Genomic DNA, 20,917 nt, shown 5'->3' with positions numbered 1-20,917 from the left:
TGTTATGACAGTGTTCAACCCTGCCCTGGTATTCCCAAGCAACGGTCCCCCCTTTGTTCATTGATTTGCTCGAGCGGGCCCAGTAACATCTCCATTGTGAGACTTGTTGTTACTGTGTTTGGCATATCGAATATGTCACGGGGAGTTAGCCAGGCTCTGCCATGCGGGCGAGATACTCTTGGTAGCTTGCCGGGCTCTCCGAGAGGGGCGGAGGAATCGAACTCTTGTCGGCCATGTTGGCCACTTGTAAGGCAAATGTCCTACGAGCACAGCGGGTAAGGCATTTGCCTTGCAAGCGGCCAATATGGCGGACCCGAGTTCGATTCCTCCGCCCCTCTCGGAGAGCCCGGCAAGCTACCAAGAGTATCTCGCCCGCACGGCAGAGCCTGGCAAACTCCCCGTGAAGTATTCGATATGCCAAACACAGTAACAACAAGTCCCAAGCACATTGATTCCTATATGAGTATGCTGTAATGGGCTGGGAGAGGAAGGAGAAAAAGAAAGACTTGTGAGGAGAAGACATTTGTGGCAAAAACTTGCAGCCTATGAGTCTTGTCACTGGCAGAGGAACTTGTACAAGGTAGACTGGACTCTGGGAAGGAGATGCTGAGGAGATAGTGAAGACTGGACACTGAAGATTAGACTTTGAGGACAAGAAGGTTGATGACGAGATATTGAAGATGAGAAGGAGAACTGAGACTGGAGATTTTGAGGTCTGCGAGGAGACTAGGATGATGGAACTCTGATGATCAGGACTGCGACCCAAATGACGATTAGGACAGTGCAATAAAGGGAGAGATTGGACGATGCCGGGGAGAAGAGAGACATAAACTGACTCCTGGCCAGCCTGGAGCTAGGTTCCTGTTTTGCTGTTTCTCTCACCAGTCGTTTGCTTCTTGTCCCAGTCTGGGGAGGCAGCTCTCAGCACTGAACACCCCAGTCCTGTGCCTCCTCAAACGCCTGTCCATCGGGCCCACAGTCCCTTTATTGCAACTTACAGTTATAGAAACTGTGGTATTATGGAATCAAACCAAAAGGTTCCCTCTGAAGATACCGTAGGCAAGAAGTCTTTTTTCAGAAGACAGAACTTAATATATCTATCTGGCTTTCAGAAAACAATAATAATACGCAAGATATGGTGTGAGAAGTATGTTTTGGAATGACAAGATGCCTTTTATACGGACTTTACACAGGGGTTGATATCCACTCAATCTGGCTGCAGCTGGTGGTTTGAAATGTAATAATACTCAGAATGTTAGGATAGAATGAGTAATAAATGAGGACCTAAGGAACTGTAGTTTATGTTTGGTGACCATTTATTTCTATTGCAATTAGTGAAAAATGTTAAGAATAGAGTTATTCTCTTTCAGAATAAATTGGAGCTCCTCCATTGGTCAGCATTAATTTAAAGAATATGGTTAAGAGTTTAAATTGAGGGTCAAAGACGTAGTATAGAGAGTAGGACACTTGCTTTGCATATAGACAACCTGGGTTTGTTCTCTGACAGTACACATAGACTGTTGAGCACCTCCGGGAATGATCCCTGAGAGCAGAGCAATGACTAAAGTCTAAGCAAGGTTGGTGTAATGCTCCACAACCCACTCTCAAATTAAATAGAAAAAAAGATTCAGCTACTTTTTCCCCCCACTTTTTGGAGTGAAATATTTAGACTGAAATGGAAAATGTAATAAGAAAAAGTGAACAGGCTAAATCCAAATATGGATCTGGGGGTAGATTTTCCTATCCCTCTACCATCTCTCATGTGATTAATCTTCAGGCATAGAATAATATTATTAAATTTTATTTCTCTCACCAATAGCTACGTTGGGGACAGTAGTAGGAGTTGTTTTATATGTAAAGCAAATTTATGAAAATCCCTTTTTTAGTAATAATGGGGAGCCATTGTCATTTGGGAACTATTTTACTGGGGGGAGATCCAGAAAATAGTCTAGACATAGTCCTGTTTGAGTATTATAAATTTTTCCTTCTCACTGGAGGATAAATGGAGAGATCAATTAATTCCCTAAATCTTATAATAATTAATATCTGAGTTAGAAGCCTATTTCTAGAAATTATTACAAGCATATACACCAAATTGACATACCAGACAATTCATTTTGGGATGTTTAAAACAATCATTAATCATAAATTCATTTATTCCCTTGGAACACTAGAATACAATTTAATCTTGAGTCAAAATGTATTTCCACTCTCTCACACCAGGTTTTAATCTGTCCATTACAATTCGATCTTGCTAGTTTAGTGATACGAAGCAGATGGGTAACAATGAGTATCAACGTAGAGGCAGTGTGGTATAAATGGAAGTGAACAAAGCATATTCAAGAAAATACACACTCTGATGGTAAGGTAACTCAAACACTTGAGTCAATGTAAGAATTTCGTGTATTGTTATGTTTCTTAAGTCAAGGAACCTAATTGACAAATTTGACTTCCACAAGGACATCTTGTTTTCTATGATTAAAGCAACAGCTTCAACAAATTACACTAACCACAGACAAAAACTCCAAATACAATTTATAGAATTTAGAACTTGATTCTTTCTAGAAGCATCCTAGATTAGATAATTTAAGAATGAGTAAGACATTCTAAACATATGCTTGGAAGGAAAAATGATACAAATAGATACTGGGTACCAGTATGTAAATTAGTAAGAGCCAAAAGATGATTTAAGACACAGAATGAATGCTCTGGCAACTAGCATTTCCTTTTTCCATCATAAGTGCTTTCCATAACATTTATTTTGAAAGTATTTTGAAAAATATAAACAGCAGTTGTTCATATGTTTTGGAATATCTGATTAAACAAAGAAGATAGATTTAAATATTTTTATGCTTTACCGTGATATAACATGCACTTTACCTGTTTTAAATGGTAAATAATATTTTAAAATCTAAGTATAAAGAATGATTAAGATGTGTATAATTTTAGCAGTTCCATGTACAATCAAACATTTAATATACAAATTATTTGGACCTCTTATTTTTATTTTCTCTCCCAGAGAAAATAAATTTTTCAAATAGAATTATTTCTTGAAGCATAATAGATATTCTTTCAGAGCTTATATGGAAGTGGGGGTAATGGGAAAGATGATTTGACATTAAATTTTTCATAAAAGATCTAAACTATGTGTAGGAAGCAACTCTTCACAGCTTTATATTTTTACTGAGTTTTATATACACAGAAGTTAAATAGGACAAATCTATTACTAATACTGCTCCCCTCACCACAGCTTTCTGTTTCTCACTCCTTATTTTCTATATCTTTGGCTGAAAGGGAAAAATATCAAGTCTCATAGTCATTCTTTCAGTTGAGGGGAACTCAGGACAGAACCTAGTATAAATGCAAAATGTTTGATAATTTTAGATTTGCCTAAAACCTCAACTGAACTACTTTAAATTCATAAACTTTTACTAACTATGAATTTCAGTTTAAATGTTATGAATCATTAGAGCAAAGCATTCGTGAGAAAGGAAAGTAGCTGCATTATGCTCCAAAATAACTCAGTGTGTTTATTGGAAAATATTTTTTTCTTAAGGAGAGAAGTTTTAAGACTTCAGGAAACTTATCTTGGTACTCTCAGATCAAAGCTATTCACACAACTGAATAAACATATTGGTTAATGATGACGGCAACGATTCTGATATAATACTAACAAAAACACAAATCTTGGAAAAAATAAACTTTGGAAAAAATTAAGGATATCCTTAGGAAATAAACCTTTTAAATAAATGGTTACAAGTATCTAACCCATCAATGTAAGTATGTGTGAACATTTGTGTGTGAATTACATAATTGCATCTCTTATTAAACAATTTAACAACTTGAATAATAATTATGTGCTATTATCTGTTGCATTACTCTACACTGTTGCACTACTTTAAACAGTTATACTTAAAATTATTAGATTCCATTAAGTTAAGAAGTATCTGGATTGTTATTTTGACTTCTTTATATTTTAAAATTATATAAACAATGAGAAGAAAGTCATTTCCAGTTTCTGAATTGGAGAGTTCTTTGTGTAGAACTTTTTAAGTTTTTATTTTCTTGGAAAAAAAACACTCAAACAAAAACATGGTTATTCTAAAATAGTCAGACATTGCTCTAAATACCTATTGTGGGAAAATTAGACCCACAAATAAGAACTATAAAAATGAGATTTTATATAATATGTAGAGATATAGACTTTTTTTTTTCCCCCTTTATTTTATTTTATTTTTTTTAAAGTTGTAGATTTACAATTTTTTGTGCTTTGGTTTCAATTATACAATGATCAGATACCCATCCCTCCACCAGTGCCCATTTTCCACCACCATGGATAATATCCCTCCCACCCCCACCCCCCCATCCCCCCGTCTCTGTGGCAGGGCAATCCCCTGTGTTCTCTCTCTCCTTTTGGGTGTTGTGGTCTGCAAAAGAGGCATTGAGTGGCAAACATGTTCAGTCCATAGTCTACTTTCGACATGCATCTCCCCTCCTGGGAGGATCCTCCAAACATCCTTTATTTGGTGCTCCCTTCTCTATCTGAATAGCCCTTTCCTCTAGGATACCCGGCTGGCCTCTAAGTTATGGAGTAATCCTCCTGGTGCTGATCTCAGCTATTCTTGGGTATTAATCTCATACTTCGTTACTTTATATCCCCCAGATGAATGCAATCTTTCTATGTCTATCCCTCTCTTTCTGACTCATTTCGCTTAGCATGATACTTTCCATATTGTACCACTTGTATGTAAATTTCATGACTTCAAGAGATATAGACTTTTGGGAGGACAATTTTATAAGAACTTTCAAGTGTTTCTATCTTCTAATGTTTATTTGAAGGAATTTTTCTTGTTTCAGATGATAGCCTTCAGATGATAGCCTATATGAGAGCTATCACTCTTTGTTACAGCAATTTAGTACCAAAAGCTTCCCACTGAGTCTGAGCTTCCCTTTACAATCTTTGAAGGGCATACCTGCTCCTTAGTATTCTCCTGTAGATGGTTAAAAGAGGGGAGAAATATGACTGAAAAAAGAAAAAAATAAAGGTTGACTAAGTATTTTTTTCATTTTAACTTTTATAGCAAACAGTAAATAAAGGTTCTAGAAATATTTGAGTCTATTAATTTGGGTTCTAGTCTATGATATATGTTGCAGTGGACAGTAAGACATAATGATAATCAGGTTTTCATGATCTATTCCAATGCTAGTGAAGAGAGATATTAAATTTACATAGATATTGTATATGAAGGCCGATACCCCAAATGCAAAATATATTGTTGCCAAGTTAAGAGGATTTTTTTGGAAAAATATCTAGAAATTTCCAGTATCACACCCTTCCAGAGTCAATCGAATCATTGAATCTTTCCAGTTAAACTCTAGAGATTGTTGAAGAGAGAAAAGTAATGCTGTATTATTTATAAAATACTTTTATACCATCACGCTTGAGATAATTTTCCACATATGAGTAGTCAGTTGATATCTCCCTTATTATTTTTCACCCCAGGATTCCTATCACTAGATTCCAATACAGAAAATCTGAAGGAATTGATAAAAAATTAAAAAATAATCTGAAACTAAGTCAACATAAAAGTTTAAATGATATACAAAAGTATATCATTTTCCATGTGCCAATAATATACCAATCAAATTCAATTTAGAATACTAAATAATAATGTACAAACATACAAAATATGTATAAATTCCATATGAAGGAAACCAAAAAACTTAATAAAAGATCAAAGGAAGCCTCAATACACACACAAAGAAATTTATGTTATTTTGTCCAATGTAACCCATAAAATTATACACAAGAAGAGCAAGTCAATGTACCATTCAATGAAAAAAATCTAAATCACAATGAACATCTTAAAGTAGTGTTTTCAAAGTATAATCTGTAGGTCAGGAGTATCAGTATACAGGGAATCTACTAGAAGTTAAAAGTTCTGGCCACTTTCTAAATCCACTGAGATCAGGTATGTCTTACCAAGCTGTTGCTAGCAATATCTCAGAGAACAATCCTTTATTCTGTCATTCATTTAACAAGCATTGCTTATAATAAGTATTTGGTCAAAATATCTTGAATTAATTTAATGAATACGTGAATGAATCAAAACACATTTTTTCAAGATCTATGTAGAAAAATAATAAATAACAGTTCCTACTTTTTAGGATTTGATAAAAGAATATGGCCTATGCTTTCTCTGTTAAGAACACAAAGTACACTGTTTTCCATTTTCCTTTGTGTAATGCTTCCATACTTGCAGAATAAAATGTTTTTAGACATTATGCTTTTACTGATGCAACTCAACCTCTAGATAATTTCAGAAGCACCAGTTTCAAAATATGTCTGACACATATCTGTAGCACAATTTTGTGTTTAAGTAATACTCAGAAATGTCTACTTGTTTTATTTTTTTTAAAGAGAAAACCAAATTATATGGTTACATCTAAAATTCTTTTAGTATTTTGACTCGGAAATCATGTTGACAATAATTCTAACTTTTCTTCTTGAAAAGAAAAAGATTTAGTTAAGTTAAATCTATATCTAATCCTCCATCAACAAGTGTGTAAAACGTAGCAAGGGTTGGAAATAAAGGTTGTTAATTTTAACAAGTATGTTTTTGAGTCAATTAGACAGGCTAGTTTCCTTAGTACAAATTCTTTTCTGCATTCCTTTATATTTATTTATTCTCTAAAACTTTAATTTTGTGGTCTATGTCCTCCCCCAATAACCCATTCTACAACTTCACTTGCTAAAACATCTTCTAACCCATTTGGAGAAGATATATATATATATTTTTTTCTTAAGAATCAACCGTTTTTGAATAGACAATATATTTAAACTATTGAATAAAATGAACCTCCAAAAATCCTCTGCTATGCAAGGTTATCACTCATATTTGAGGTCTTGAGAAAAACACACTTAACAACTGAAGACATTTGCTGCATCTAATTCAGCTTTTCAAGGAATTCTGTGTGGTCTTCTTAAAAGACAAAAGGCAAATGGCAAAACTGATCAAAATCCTTAAAAAAGTGACACTAAGTTCCTTTATATCAAAAATTTGTATAACTGTGAATGAACTTAAACTCTTATCAAAAAGCATAGAGTGATTGGATTTATCAGAAAAAAAATTAAATTTTCTGCTGCTTACAAGAGATACACATGAACTCCCATAACAAAGGCTCAGATTGAAAGTATAGGCAACAGTTATATAAGCTAATAGTAGTCCTAAAAAAGCAGGAACAGTCACACTTATATCAGAGTAAATAATATTCAAAATAAAAAGGCAACAAGAGATAGAAGTGGACATAACATAAGGCTAAGGTATAAATAGGTGAAGAGGATTTACTACTTATCATTTATGTACCAAATAAAGGAATACTTGAGTTTTTAAAGCAATTGCTAATAAAACAAAGGAGCTACATTTATGTCAACACAATAGAAGTGGAAAACTATAACATCCCACACTTGTGTTAAACATTAACCAAACAGTTATCATTAATGAAATAAGAGCCCTAAATTAGGAATTGGAAGGACTACAATTTATAGACAAGTGTAGGACTGTCCCACTTCTCTCCCAAAATCAAATACATATTCATCTCCAGTGAAAATTGAACATTATCTTTGACAGACCACATTTGGAGCACAATTAGAATATTCATAAAATCATAGCACTGTAGCACTGTCCTCTGTCCTCCTGTTGTTCATCAATTTGCTCAAGTGGGAACCAGTAATGTTTCCATTGTGAGACTTATTTTTACTGTTTTTGGCATATCGAATACACCACAGGGAACTTGCCAGGCTCTGCCATGTGGGCGGGATACTCTCAGTAGCTTGCTGGGCTCTCCAAGATGGACGGAGGAATCAAACCCGGGTTGGCCGCATGCAAGGCAAATGCCCTACCTGCTGTGCTATCGCTCCAGCCCCATAAAAATCATAAAAATAAAAATCATATCAAGCATCTTTTTAGATGAAAATTCCATAAAAGTATAAATTAGCAATAAATAGAAAGTTGGGGAAAACCTCAAAACTTGGAAAATAAACAATACACTGTTAAATAATGATTATAACATATTCTTTAAAATAAATGATAATGAAGACACAAACTATCAGAACTCATGGGTCAGTGCAAAGGCAATACTAGGAAGTTCACTGCAATACAGGCTTACATCAGGGAATTGAAAAAATATTCAGTAAAGAAATATACTCACATCTTGAAAAACCAGAACAACAACAAAATTCCAAAGTATAAATAAGGAAGGAAATAAAAAATTAGAGCAGAAATCAATGATATAAAAATCAAAAAGCAATTAAAATGGTTAATGAAAACAGTAACTGGTTTTTCAAAAGAGCAAGAAAGTATCAACCCTTTTGTTAGACTCTTGAAGGAATGAAGAGAGAAAACTAAAATCAGATCAGAGGTGAAAATGAAAAAACTACAATAGATATCTCAGAAATACAAGAGAAATAAGCAGTTACTGTGAATAACTCATTGCTGCTAAACTGGAGAACCTAGTTAAATGGATTAATTCTTAGAATCATACATCTTCAAAGAGTCAATCAGGAGGAAATAGAAAGCCCGAACAGACAAGCTGATCTCATTCATTTGCAGTGCACAGAGAAACAAAAGAAGGGACCAGACAAATACAATATGACAGATCCTTGGCTTGGAATATAAAACTGAGATTATCAAGCAGTGGAGGGAGGGGCTGAGGGAAAATGAAGAGGTAAGCATGAAGTAACATGATAAGAGTGATAAACTCTCTTGAGCATTTTAGTGGTGGAGATACAGTAAGTGCTAACATCACAACTGTAAACATTAATATTATTGTAGCCATGTAACCCAAACTATTATCCAAAAAAGAATTCATTCTTTTTGATGACAAGAGAAGGAGTCATATTTCTTGGCTCTGCCTCCTCTGTCTCATTCTGCAGATTCTGCAATTTATCATGATGCCCATATTGCACGATTTAATTTACTACCTTTAATTAATATCATGAGTACCTTTCCAATTCCTGATTTGTGAGTATATGAAAGAATTTGGTAAAGAACTGGAAAAAAGCAGTGGGGACTAGGAAGAGTCAGGGATAAGAGGAAGGAAAGAAATCTTTGAATAGTCTGTTGACCTTAAGTTAGTTCCATGGTAACATGAAGGTGTGCTAGCCTGATCAGATTTAAGAAAAATTTGAAGCGTATGGCAAAATAAATACAATTCTTTCTATATTTCAATGTGTTAACATTATAGAAAAACACAAATTTCAAAACTTGTATCAATCTTCGGTTGATACAAAAATTAAAGACAGTCATCTGAAGAACTCAGGATCCTGAAGTATTGACTTTGAACGCCCTGTTTGGGTAGGGCCTCGATGACCGCTTCAGTCTCAACAGAATCAAAGGCCTTCTTTAAATCAATGAACGTTAGACAGAGCAGCATCTTGAACTTCCAAGAAACCTCAATGAGCTTGGTTATCATTTGGATATGGTCAATTGTGATAAATTCTTTTAGGAAACTGGCTTGCTCGCATGGTTGTCCTTCATCTAGTGTTCTACTAATCCTATTCAGAATGACTTAAGTGAACAGCTTATAGACCACAGACAACAGGCAGATCGGGCAATAGTTGCCAATGTCGTGGATGTCTCCCTTCTTGTACAGTAGTACAGTCCTGCTGGTTTTCCATTGGGGTGGAACCTTGCATTCAGACAGGTAGCGTGTGAAGAGCCGAGCCAGTGTATTGATGAGTACTGATGGCAGGTTCTTCAGGTGTTCGGGTCTGACCTTGTCTGGGCCAGGTGCTGTTCAATTCTTTACCGATGAAATGGCATGTCGGATTTCAGAAGGGAGAACTTTAGAAATGACATATCCATCCTACAGAATTTGGTATTTGGGCAGATGGACATGGCTATCAAAGAGATCTGAGTAGAAGTCACGGATAATCTTCTCCATTGCCCTTCTGGAAGATGTGATAGGTCCATCAGGACATTGAAGGGCAGTCATCTTGGTCTTGTAGTTGGTAAAGGACAGGCGGGCATTGCGAATGCTTTTCCCAGCCTCTGCCGCATCTGCCAGCACTTCTGCTCTCTCTTTGAGATTGTCCTTTATTGCTCTCTGCACTGCTTTGCGAGCTTGAACTTTCGCTTGCAGTTGCCTGAGGCATGCGCCAAGCCACGTTGGTGAATGAGCTCAAGAGTTTTTGGAGACAGTCGTCTTTTTGTGGCTATTTCTCTCTCGGTGTTCCTCGCACAATCATGGAGGTGCTGAAACAGTTGATCGTATTTCTCATCAATGTTGTCAACAACGGCATCTTCCCATGTTTCTGCAATAGTGCCAAAGAGCTCCCAGTTAGTGGTCGTTCTGAGAGTTCTCTTCTTAAACTTTGCAGTCCTTTCTCCCCGCTCTGTGAAATAAAATTTTGCATGAAAGAGACAGTGGTCTGATCCCGTTTGGAATTTTGGGACAACAATGACATCGGTCAGGCAAAACCATTGATTGAATATGATGTGGTCAATTTCGTTGTGGAACTGTCCACTGGGAGATTCCCATGTCCAACATTTAGATTTGGCCTTCTGGAATTGTGAGTTACCATGGATGGTCTTGGTCGACATGATGAACTCAGATAGTCTCTTATCCTGTTCATTCCATTCTAGGCCATGGGTCCCGATGTGGAGTTCTTCAGCTGATCTTCTCGGTCCTATCTTGGCATTAAAATCACCGACAATGATTTTGAAGAAGGTGTGGTCTTCTTTATAGAACTTCTCTAACTCCATGTAGAACTTCTCAATTTCTCCTTATTTGAATGCGTTGAAATATGGTTTGAAGCATGGGAACACCTTTAGGGCGATTAGAGGCTGCCCTAGAAACCTCTATCCCTCTTGGAGAGTCTGGCAAGAGCCTGGCAAGCTACCGAGAGTGTTCCGCCCACATGGCATAGCCTGGCAAGCTACCCGTGGTGTATTCAATATGCCAAAACCAGTAAATACAAAATGGGTTATAATATCAAAATCCTGAAATTCATGCCTTTAAGGGAATTTCACAGTTGCAAGAAAACATTTTTTTCTCAGGGAAATTTCTCATGTATATTTCTAGTGACTCTGTGCTGTTCTCTTCCGAGAGCAGGGTTTTATAGTCTCTGGGTCTTGGCCATAGATGGGATTACACAGTGCCGGGCGCAGTTGGTTGCTGTAATGCCTATATACTGGAAGATGGGGGATCTGGGTGGAGGAGGCCCCAGTCCCAATCTGAGCAGGCTTGGAGATCTACACTCTGGGTCCCGCACACCTGGGTTCCTCAGCTGGTTCCTTCATGCGTAAAGCTCCTCCGAACCTGTGAAGAGTAGTCTTAAGCATGGCTGTGGCTGGAACCGGATGTCTTCAGCTGCCAGGGCTCTGCTCGGGGTGGGGAGGGAAACTCACCAGCGAGGACTGCCTCCCCACCTGGCTGTCCTTACTGGGGCCCCTTGGGGAAGGGTGGGTTGAGTTTCCCTCCTCATCCCAAGCAGAGTCCCGGCAGCTGAAGACATCCGGTCCCAGCTACACCCATGCTTAAGACCACTCTCCACAGTTTGGATGAGCCTTATGCATGAAGGAACCGGCTGAGGAACCCAGGTGTGCGGGACCTGGGGCATAGATCTCCAAGCCTGCTCGGATTGGGACTGGGACCTCCTCCACCCAGATCCCCCATCTTCCAATATATAGGCATTACACCCACCAACTATCCCCGGCGCCGTGTAATCCCATCAACGGCCAAGACCCAGAGACTATAAAACCCTGATCCCGGAAGAATGCGGCCGCATTTGTGGCCGTGCGACATCTTATTATCTACTTCTTACTTTGGAGAACCTGGCAGGTTACCGAGAGCATCCTGCCCACATGGCAGAGTCTGGCAAACTCCTCGTGATGTATTCAATATGCCATAAACCAGTAACAATGATGGGTCTCATTCGCCTGATCCTAAAAGAACCTCAAATGTGGCACTTTTTAAAATTTCAGGGTTAGGACAAAGGAGACGTTACTGGTGTCTGCTCGAGGCAAATGATGAACAACAGGATGATAGTGACAGTGACAGATATTTCAAGAAGATTCATCATATGATTTACCTTTTTAGTAATTTATTATATGTTAATTACCTTTATAAATAAAATTTAAGATAGTTGAATTATCGCATTTTCTCCTCAAGTAGTACTTTCTAACCTCATGACTAACCGGAAAGTTAACCCAAATGATACTATGACTTTCACAGAAAGGAAGCATTGATACTTCATTTTCTTAGTTCAAGTTGGATGGTTGCCAACTGCTTTAATGCCAGCATAGCTCCATTTTTGCCACAGTTGCTATCAAACAATTTTTCTGTGCTTGAAAGTCTGTTTAAGTAAATGTCTTCTTTTCTCTCCTGCACAAAATATGAACATCAATAGTTCCCAGTAGGTTTTCCTGGTAGTTCCAGACCCCAAGGACTAAATCTCAGAAACTTGTTAGTCCTGTAACATTTGCATTGTGCAAAATCACTAAAAACCATTAGTAGTGGAGCAAACAGACTTCTGTAGTTTACTGATTTTAAGAGCTACAGTACTCATATTCCTTCTTTTGCCAAAATAAATAACCTTTCCCAACCATAAATGCTGAAAATTTCATGAACATAATAAAAGCATCTCATGTATTATAAATGTTTTATTTCTATATTCAGCTCAACATCTCCAGTGCTAATTATCCCACAGAATATTTCTGAATGTGATTTTTAATTCAAAATTGAGAGCAGTGGACTATAACTGCATTCTAATTGCTGAGCATACTCTACTTATATATCTCTGATTGTGTATATCTAATTCTTTCAGTATTGGTGATTGTAGTCTTATAATCAGGTCAACTGAAGAGAGAGTTAGAAAATTTAGACTCCATTGTTTTTCATAAGAAGGTTGTATGGGATTTTTCTTTTAATCTTTCACAGTGAGTAGTTTTTCTATTTGTCTTTCACAGTGGGAAAATTGAGTTCAGAAAAATTTGAATTAGTTTCCACATGATTTTAGCAATATCTGAATAAATGGTCCCCAGAACCCCAAATGCTTCTGAGAGAATCTCTCTTTTCATTCATTTCCAGATATTTCATGTCTTCTGAGTTCCATTCATTTAATAAAAACTTATTTAAAACCACCATGTAGATAAGAATTACTTCAGTTCATTATACTATGAACAAATTAACCACATTTCAGTCCTCATGGAACTTGCATTCTAAGAAAGAAAATGTACAATAAAAAAAGTAATGTATTACACGACTGCTACAAAAATATTGTAATTAACTAGACAATAAGTATGAAAGGCTATTTTAGATGGTTATCAGGAAAGACTTCTCAAAATTAAATAGCATTTGGGTAGAAAGTCCTGTTTATATTTCAGTTGTTTGATGTATCCCTCTGGAATAACTTACTAAATCTTACAACTCTTATCTAATATTCCTAAGCCCTGCTGATAGGATTATAGTGAACAAAAGCCCTATACCTAAATAGAGCTCTATGAGACTGCTTATTGAAACTTTATTTTCTAATTTTGAGGTTCAACTGAATATGCAATACTACAGGTGAATTGGAAAACCAAGATTAGGTTTTAAGACAGAAATTAAAATATAGTATATGACAATGGTCATAATATCACAGTTACACATAAAACAGAATCCTTAAGATAAAATTTTATGTTTTACACAATTTGTTTCTATTTTGGGACCCCCAAAATTATACGTTTTTCCTATAATTGTTTCTGCAAAAGTGAATATTGATTTCTTCAGAATCTGCAACATGTAGTTATAATAGAAAAAGATAGATCACTGTTTGGTAACAGGCTATCATATCTACGGTGGATAATTTTTAAGGTTGAGTCATCCAAATACAACCTTATTGCTTTTAATGAATAAATCTTTCTCTGTTGGTTCCTTTGAAAGAAGCATTTAGATTACCAATATTTCTAACCATAATGATTATTTCAGCTTCAATGAATAAATTTCCAGATGTTATCCTGTGAAGACGGCACAGATCTTAATTTATGAACATGTTGGGGACAAACGATAAGTAAAATGCAAATGATGCAACAATGTCAATATTTTATCTTTCGTCCACCTATAGGAAAATGGCACTGAAGTTAGATTCCCACTTGATTTGGTTGTTTTCTGACTTAATTATTGACCCCTTGTCTTGGCTTTTTGTTCTAGTTTTATTCTTGGTTATTCATATGTTCAAATAACCTAATCAATACAAGTATTTCCCTTTTAATTATGGTAATTAAATTGAAGAATAATTGACTTTTTATGCAAGCAATACATTTTAACCTAAATTTGGTTATTCCTTGTTATTTTATAAATGACTAGTTGAGCAATGCTGACTGCTCAATAAAGTTCATTCTACTCTGACTTTTACTGTTAAATGTTCAGTTTGATAGTCTTTGATCTTTCAGAAAACTAGGTGTTAACAATATTAAAACCTTAATGTTTTTGCTTTGAAAATTTGGCTTACATAACTATCAGAAAAATACTCCGTAAAATCTTTTCTTTCACCCCAGAATCACGGAAACATTTTCTAATATAACTCTTGCAGCAAAAATATTACGATTTATTTTTTCATACTAATATTTACTTGGCTGATAACTTTGGTGCATTTTTAAAAATGAGTTAAAAATCTACAATTGGTAGGGAGATATGTAACAATTCTGTAAACTGGATGGATCTTTTCACTCTAGGTATTTGTACATTGTATTTAACTTATCTACCTAATTTTTAAGAACAAATCAGCAGTTCGTTCTTTGAAGATAGCACTGAGTATGAACGTTGGGGAGCCAAATGAGTCTGTCACTTCATAATTCTTGACTCGAAAAAGCATTCTATTGATAGATTGGAGGGTGACAACCTTTGTATGTATTCAGTGCACATTTGACATAAATGAAACCCAAAGCAATTCAAGCTCAGTATTAGTTTTAATAGCATTGTTACCAAATCATGTATCTCACCGAAAATGATTTAGAATCTAATTTTGCCAATCTTTCAGTTTCTAATTTGTCTTGTAGTCCTCTCAAAAGTCACATACTGGGAGCTGGAGAAATATTACAGTGGGTATGGCACTTGTCTTGCATGTGACTAACCTGGGTTCAATCCCCAGAACCTGATATTTAGTCCCCTGAGCTCTGTCAGGAGTGATTCCTGAGTGCAGAGCCAGGAGTAATCCCTGAGTACCTGTGCACATGTGACATGTGGCCCAACCTCCTGCCATGAAAGAGAGAGAGGAAGAGAGAAATATTAATTTATATTAAATACAATGCAATATCAAGTTTTATTAAAATCTCCAACTTCAATGAATCAGAGGTTAAGTGACATTATTTTAAATATGACTTGATGGACCCTATGCATTAGCAACTTTCACTGGAATTTTTATTAACCCAAACTGAAACGCCTCAAAAACATAATAACAAAATGTATTTCTTATACATGTATGAGTCATCTGTGGATCAGGTGCAGTTCCACCCTACCTGTCTTCTTTCTCTGAGACCCAGACTTACAGGAACGATCTCTATCTGGGCAAGTCATTGTCAGACTGCCTTGGAGGAAGAAAATACTCATGCACACCACAGCTCTCAATGCTTTTGCTTGGCATAGACTCATTATCCTGGAAAATAGTCGCAGAGCCCAGCCTGCTCTCATATGTATACTGGAGGAATGTATAAGACCACAGGTGGGACATTTAATACTTATAAAGAAAAGTACAATAGTACATACTAGAAGCTATGCTTTTCCTTCAGAAATAATAATTCAGAGTATGCCCATTAAGTTCAGTGATTGAAATAAGAATCCAAAACAAAGCAAAATAATTGTGAGTTATCCACTCTGTATTAGAAAAGCAAAGTGCAAATGATGAACAAACAATAATAGAAAAAAGCCTTCTAAGTATCTGAACAACCCAATCCTGAAGATTGGCCAGATTCTTTGGTTTACCAGATACAATGCAGAATTATAAAACTGTCCCTAAATATTAAGGGATACCATAAGAGCTTATTAATTTCTAGAGCTGCTAGTAATTTATCCCACAGTATTTTTTTTAATTTTTAAATTTTATTTTCATAAGGTTGTTCACAGTAATTGATTACATTCAATATTTCAACACCAATCCCACCACCATTATGCCTTCCCACCATCATTATTTTGAATTTTCCCACTAATGTTCAAGTCTGCCTAACACAGGCAGAGTCTAGAAAATTTATTTTCTATTGCTTATAGCGGGTAGGGCGTTCACCTGACCCGGGCTTCCCGGGTTTGATTCCTCCGCCCCTCTCGGAGAGCCCAGCAAGCTACCAAGAGTATCTCGCTCATGTGGCAAAGCCTGGCAAGCTACCTGTGACGTATTCCATATGCCAAACACAGTAACAACAAGTCTCACAATGGAGACGTTACTGGACCTGCTCGAGCAAATTGATGAACAATGGGAGGACAGTGACTGTGACAGATTATGAATATCATGAGAGGTTGCTCAGCTGTGCGCTCCTGGTATTCTAAATATGTAAATAATTGGGGTCCAGAGACATCTCTCTAAGGAGCTAATCCATTTTGAGATTTATTTGTGAATCTCTGGATCAAGGCCAGTGATGCACTTAAATATGGCCCTGAGTGGGTGTTAAAGCCAGGACCCCTCAGGGGTGGGGAGATGGGAAGGGATGAACTGTCTCTGCTGCCATTTGGCCTGGTGTCTTCAAATCCTCTTCCTGTGTACTTGGGTTTTCTTCTGAGACTTTTTGGCTACTGGGGATCATCTTGAGTGGGCAGTGCTGAGACATCTGCTCCATCTGAGGTGCCCTGGTGAAATTGGCTCGGCATGGGGTCCAGAGATATCTCTGGTGAGCTGCTATCTTTCCTTTTGCTATCTTTCATTGCTGAGTCAGTATTTTCTTTCTTTCTTTTTTAAACCTTTTTATTGAATCACTGTGAGATAGACCCTTACAAAGCTCTTCCTTATTGGATTTCAGTCATACAGTATTCCAACACCCATTCCTTCACCAGTGTACATTTCCCAGAACCAGTGTCCCCAGGTTCCCTCCCATCAACCCCCACACCCCCAACCCCTGCCCACATTTATGGCACGTGTTTCTCTCTCTCTCTCTCTCTCTCTCTCTCTCTCTCTCTCTCTCTCTCTCTCTCTCTCTCGCTCCCATTTTGGACATTGTAATTTGCACTATTGATAATTAAAGATTATTCAAAATATCCCTTTACCTGCTTTTAACACTTAGTTTTTGTCCAGAGCCCCATGGTATTTTCAAGTTTCTGTATTCCCACAGGAAAAAATATTGCTCAAAAGTCTAAATTTAATTTTACTTATTATTAAATTCATAACTTTGTACTCACTCCAGAAAAAAATGAATGTTAATTTTTGACCTTGTAAAGACATTTAAAATTGCTCACTGGAGACAATGGTGGAGGAAAGGTGTAATTGTGGTGGGATTGGTGCTGGAATAATGAATGTCTGTAACAAATCATCATGAACAACTTTAAAAATCACTATGTTTATATAAAGTGAGGGGGGGAAATTTACATTTGTAGGCCTTATCTATTTCATGCGCTGGAGTGATAGCACAGCGGGTAGGGCTTTTGCCTTGCACGCTGCATACATGGCCGACCTGAGTTCAATTCCTCCGTCCCTTTTGGAGAGTCCAGCAAGCTACTGAGAGTATCTTACCCGCACAACAAAGCCTGGCAAGCTACCCGTGGCGTATTCGATATGCCAAACACAGTAACAAGTCTCACAATGTTACTGGGCTCGCTCGAGCAAATAGATGAACAATGGGAGAACAGTGACAGTGATCTATTTCATGCAAAGTCTATAATATATTAACACAGAATTGTTTTAAATGATTTATTATTAACAGGTAAGACATGATTATTACCATAATGAGATCCAAGTATAAAATAAAATTTAATTTAATGTACTTTAAGGTAATGTACTCAGCCACAACCATGCTGAGACCACTCTCCACACACATGAAGGTACCGGCAGAGGAAAAAAGGAATGCGGGTCCCGGGGCTGAGATCTCCAAGCCTGCTTGCATGGGGGCTGAGCAACCTCCACCCAGATCTTCCATCTTTCAGTAGGCAGGGGTCACATCAACCAACTGGCCCCCTGGTCCTGTGTAATTCCATCAACAGCCAAGAACCAGAGACTATAAAACCCAGCTCCCGGAAGCGCACTACATCTTATTATCTTATTCTTACTTTGGACATCCTGGCAGGCTACCGAATGTAACCTGCCCTCACGGCAGAGTCTGGCAAACTCCCTGTGGCGTACCCAATATGCCAAAAACCAGTAACAATGATGGGTCTCATTCTCCTAACCCTGAAAGAGCTTTGAATATGGCACTTTTTAAAAATCTCAGGGCTAGGATGAAGGAGACGTTACTGGTGCCTGCTCGAGGCAATCGACGAACGACAGGATGATCGTGATCGTGATCGTGTAATGTACTTTAGATTTCATAGATGAAAACTTGTACCTATAAATGAAAATAGCTATTTTATTATGTTGTATTAAATTATTTCAATTTTTTATTTATATAGGTCAAAATCATACACTTGATCACTTGACTTCCCATTACTCATCAATTTGCTCGAGCAGGCGCTAGTAATGTCTCCATTCGTCCCTGTCACATGCTAGTGTATCCCAATGGTCAGACCGAGATGAGAAGCCATCAAAATTATACAGTAATCACAAAATGGCTCTTATGATTTATTTTCTGATAATTCTATTTATCATTTCTTAAAGTTTTGTTGGAATAAGCAACATAAAGTAAATTTGACATATGCCTAAAGGAGCATATCAGGAGTGAAACTGAGGATATTGATAGAGGGAAAAGCACATTGGTGGTGTTAGGACACTAAATGCTTGAAACAACTTTGTAAATCACTAGTTTTTAATAAAAATTAATTTTAAAAAATTTTGCCTTAAATAGTTTTACTTTGATGGATTGTGTATCTTTTCCCATTAAATGAATAGTGCCAAGGGCACATGGTAATAAAATTAAACTTTATCTTTTTCAAAACCTAATAGAATTATCTAATATACTACTTAATACATATAATTAATGCTTGGAATAACACATTTTGCATTGGCATATTTTTCTTCTAATCTACTTACTACATACACTTCAAAAAATGTTTAACTTTTTCAAGTCATTTTTTCTTCAAGAAATAAATCCTAAGTGCTCTTTGCAACAATTGCAATATCAAATCCTGTAATAATGTCTGATGTAACAAAAGTGGCTTTCTGGACTTCACTGAGCTGTTAAGACAATACACAGAGTGACCAGGGAGATAATTCAAAGTGATGGAGTTCATGTTTACCACACAAAAAGTCCCCAGTTCATTCCCAGCACTGTACGGTCTCCTGAGCATTTCCAGGTATAGCCCTAGTGAATCCCAATACTGCTGAGTAGCCATTCTTCACCCAAACAAAATAAAAACAACACAGGTTATATTACCATTAGATTTTTTTAAAATCTGGCAATTCCCGTGCATCAAGATCTATAAATTATAATTGAGAGTGTTATTTGTTTACTCATTTGCCACACTGAGCAGGACAACTTGCAATTTCCATTGCTACTGAAAATCAGAACAAATGGAGGAGTGCCCAGATGATTCTAAGTGGAAATTCAAAATAGCTGTGTGGTGTCTGAGACAAGAACCCTAAAAATTGCTGATGTGAAACAAGTTAGTTAGAAAAGGAAAATATCTTAGAAGGATGCACTTCACAATAACTAGCAGATTATAGTAATGGAAAGTATCTTTAAACCTTCTCCTTTATTTTCTTCAATCATGCCAAATTCATTATCAATTTAGGGCTTTTGAATGAACTATTATGGGGCCAGAGAGATAATACAGCTGGTAGTGCTCTTGCTTTGCACGTACTTGAACCGCGTTTCATCACCAGTATGACATAAGGTCTCCAGAGCAACACCAGGAGTGATTCCTGAGTACAGAACCAGGAATAAACCTTGAGCACCACGAAGGAAGGGAGGAAGGAAGGAAGGAAGGAAGGAAGGAAGGAAGGAAGGAAGGAAGGAAGGAAGGAAGGAAGGAAGGAAGGAAGAGAGGGAGGGGTGGGAGGGGAGGAAGAGGAGGGAGGGAGGGAGGGAGGAATGGAGTAAAAGAAGTAAAGATGAGCCTTATTTCTGGCTAGAAGTCTTTCCCATAATATTTCCTGAGTTTTTCTTAACATATAAGTCTTTGTTTGAATATTATCAAACAATATCCATTTTTTATTCTAGTGCATAATTTGATAATAAAAGATTTAGTAAAGAAAACTTTTAGCATTACTAAGTGTATGTGGAGTAATGAAGTAGTAAAATGTTTTTGTGTGATTAGGAAAGCCTTTTTGTAGACTTGCTAAATTATCCCTAAAAACCTAAATGTGATCATATCCCTTACTGTGGTGTCATAGAGAAAAGAGCTCAGTCTCAGATACAATGCATCTATGTTCAAATTACTGCATTTTTATTAGCCTTCTCTGAAGAAGTTTGCGATTACTCAAATTACCTTGAAGGAAATTTTGTTAACCACAGCTTCTACTTGTTCACAGGCACCTGAGAGGTTACTTAAAATTGTTAAAGTGATTCTGTTAGACAAACACCAAACTATTGTATTAATCCAAAGACAGCAAAAAGGCAAATAGACAATTTTTTCATCTCTTTTCTCCATCTGTAGAATGAAGTTAATGAGGTGTTTTAATTTACCACAATATAGTATTTGTGAAATGGATTTGGATTAAAATGGAGAAAATGGAACCATTATAAAAGTATTGAACTTATGCATCTTGAATAATTAGTTATAGAATGTATACAAGGACTCTTTGAGGAAGTTCTAAAGGTTACAACGATTTTATCAAATAAGTTTCGCATTGACTAGAAATAAG

The sequence above is a fragment of the Sorex fumeus genome, unplaced genomic scaffold, assembly GCF_029834395.1.
Source record: "Sorex fumeus unplaced genomic scaffold, SorFum_2.1 ptg000098l, whole genome shotgun sequence".
NCBI lineage: Eukaryota > Metazoa > Chordata > Mammalia > Eulipotyphla > Soricidae > Sorex > Sorex fumeus.
The sequence above is the reverse complement of the archived record's forward strand: the minus strand, read 5'-3'. Positions refer to the sequence as shown.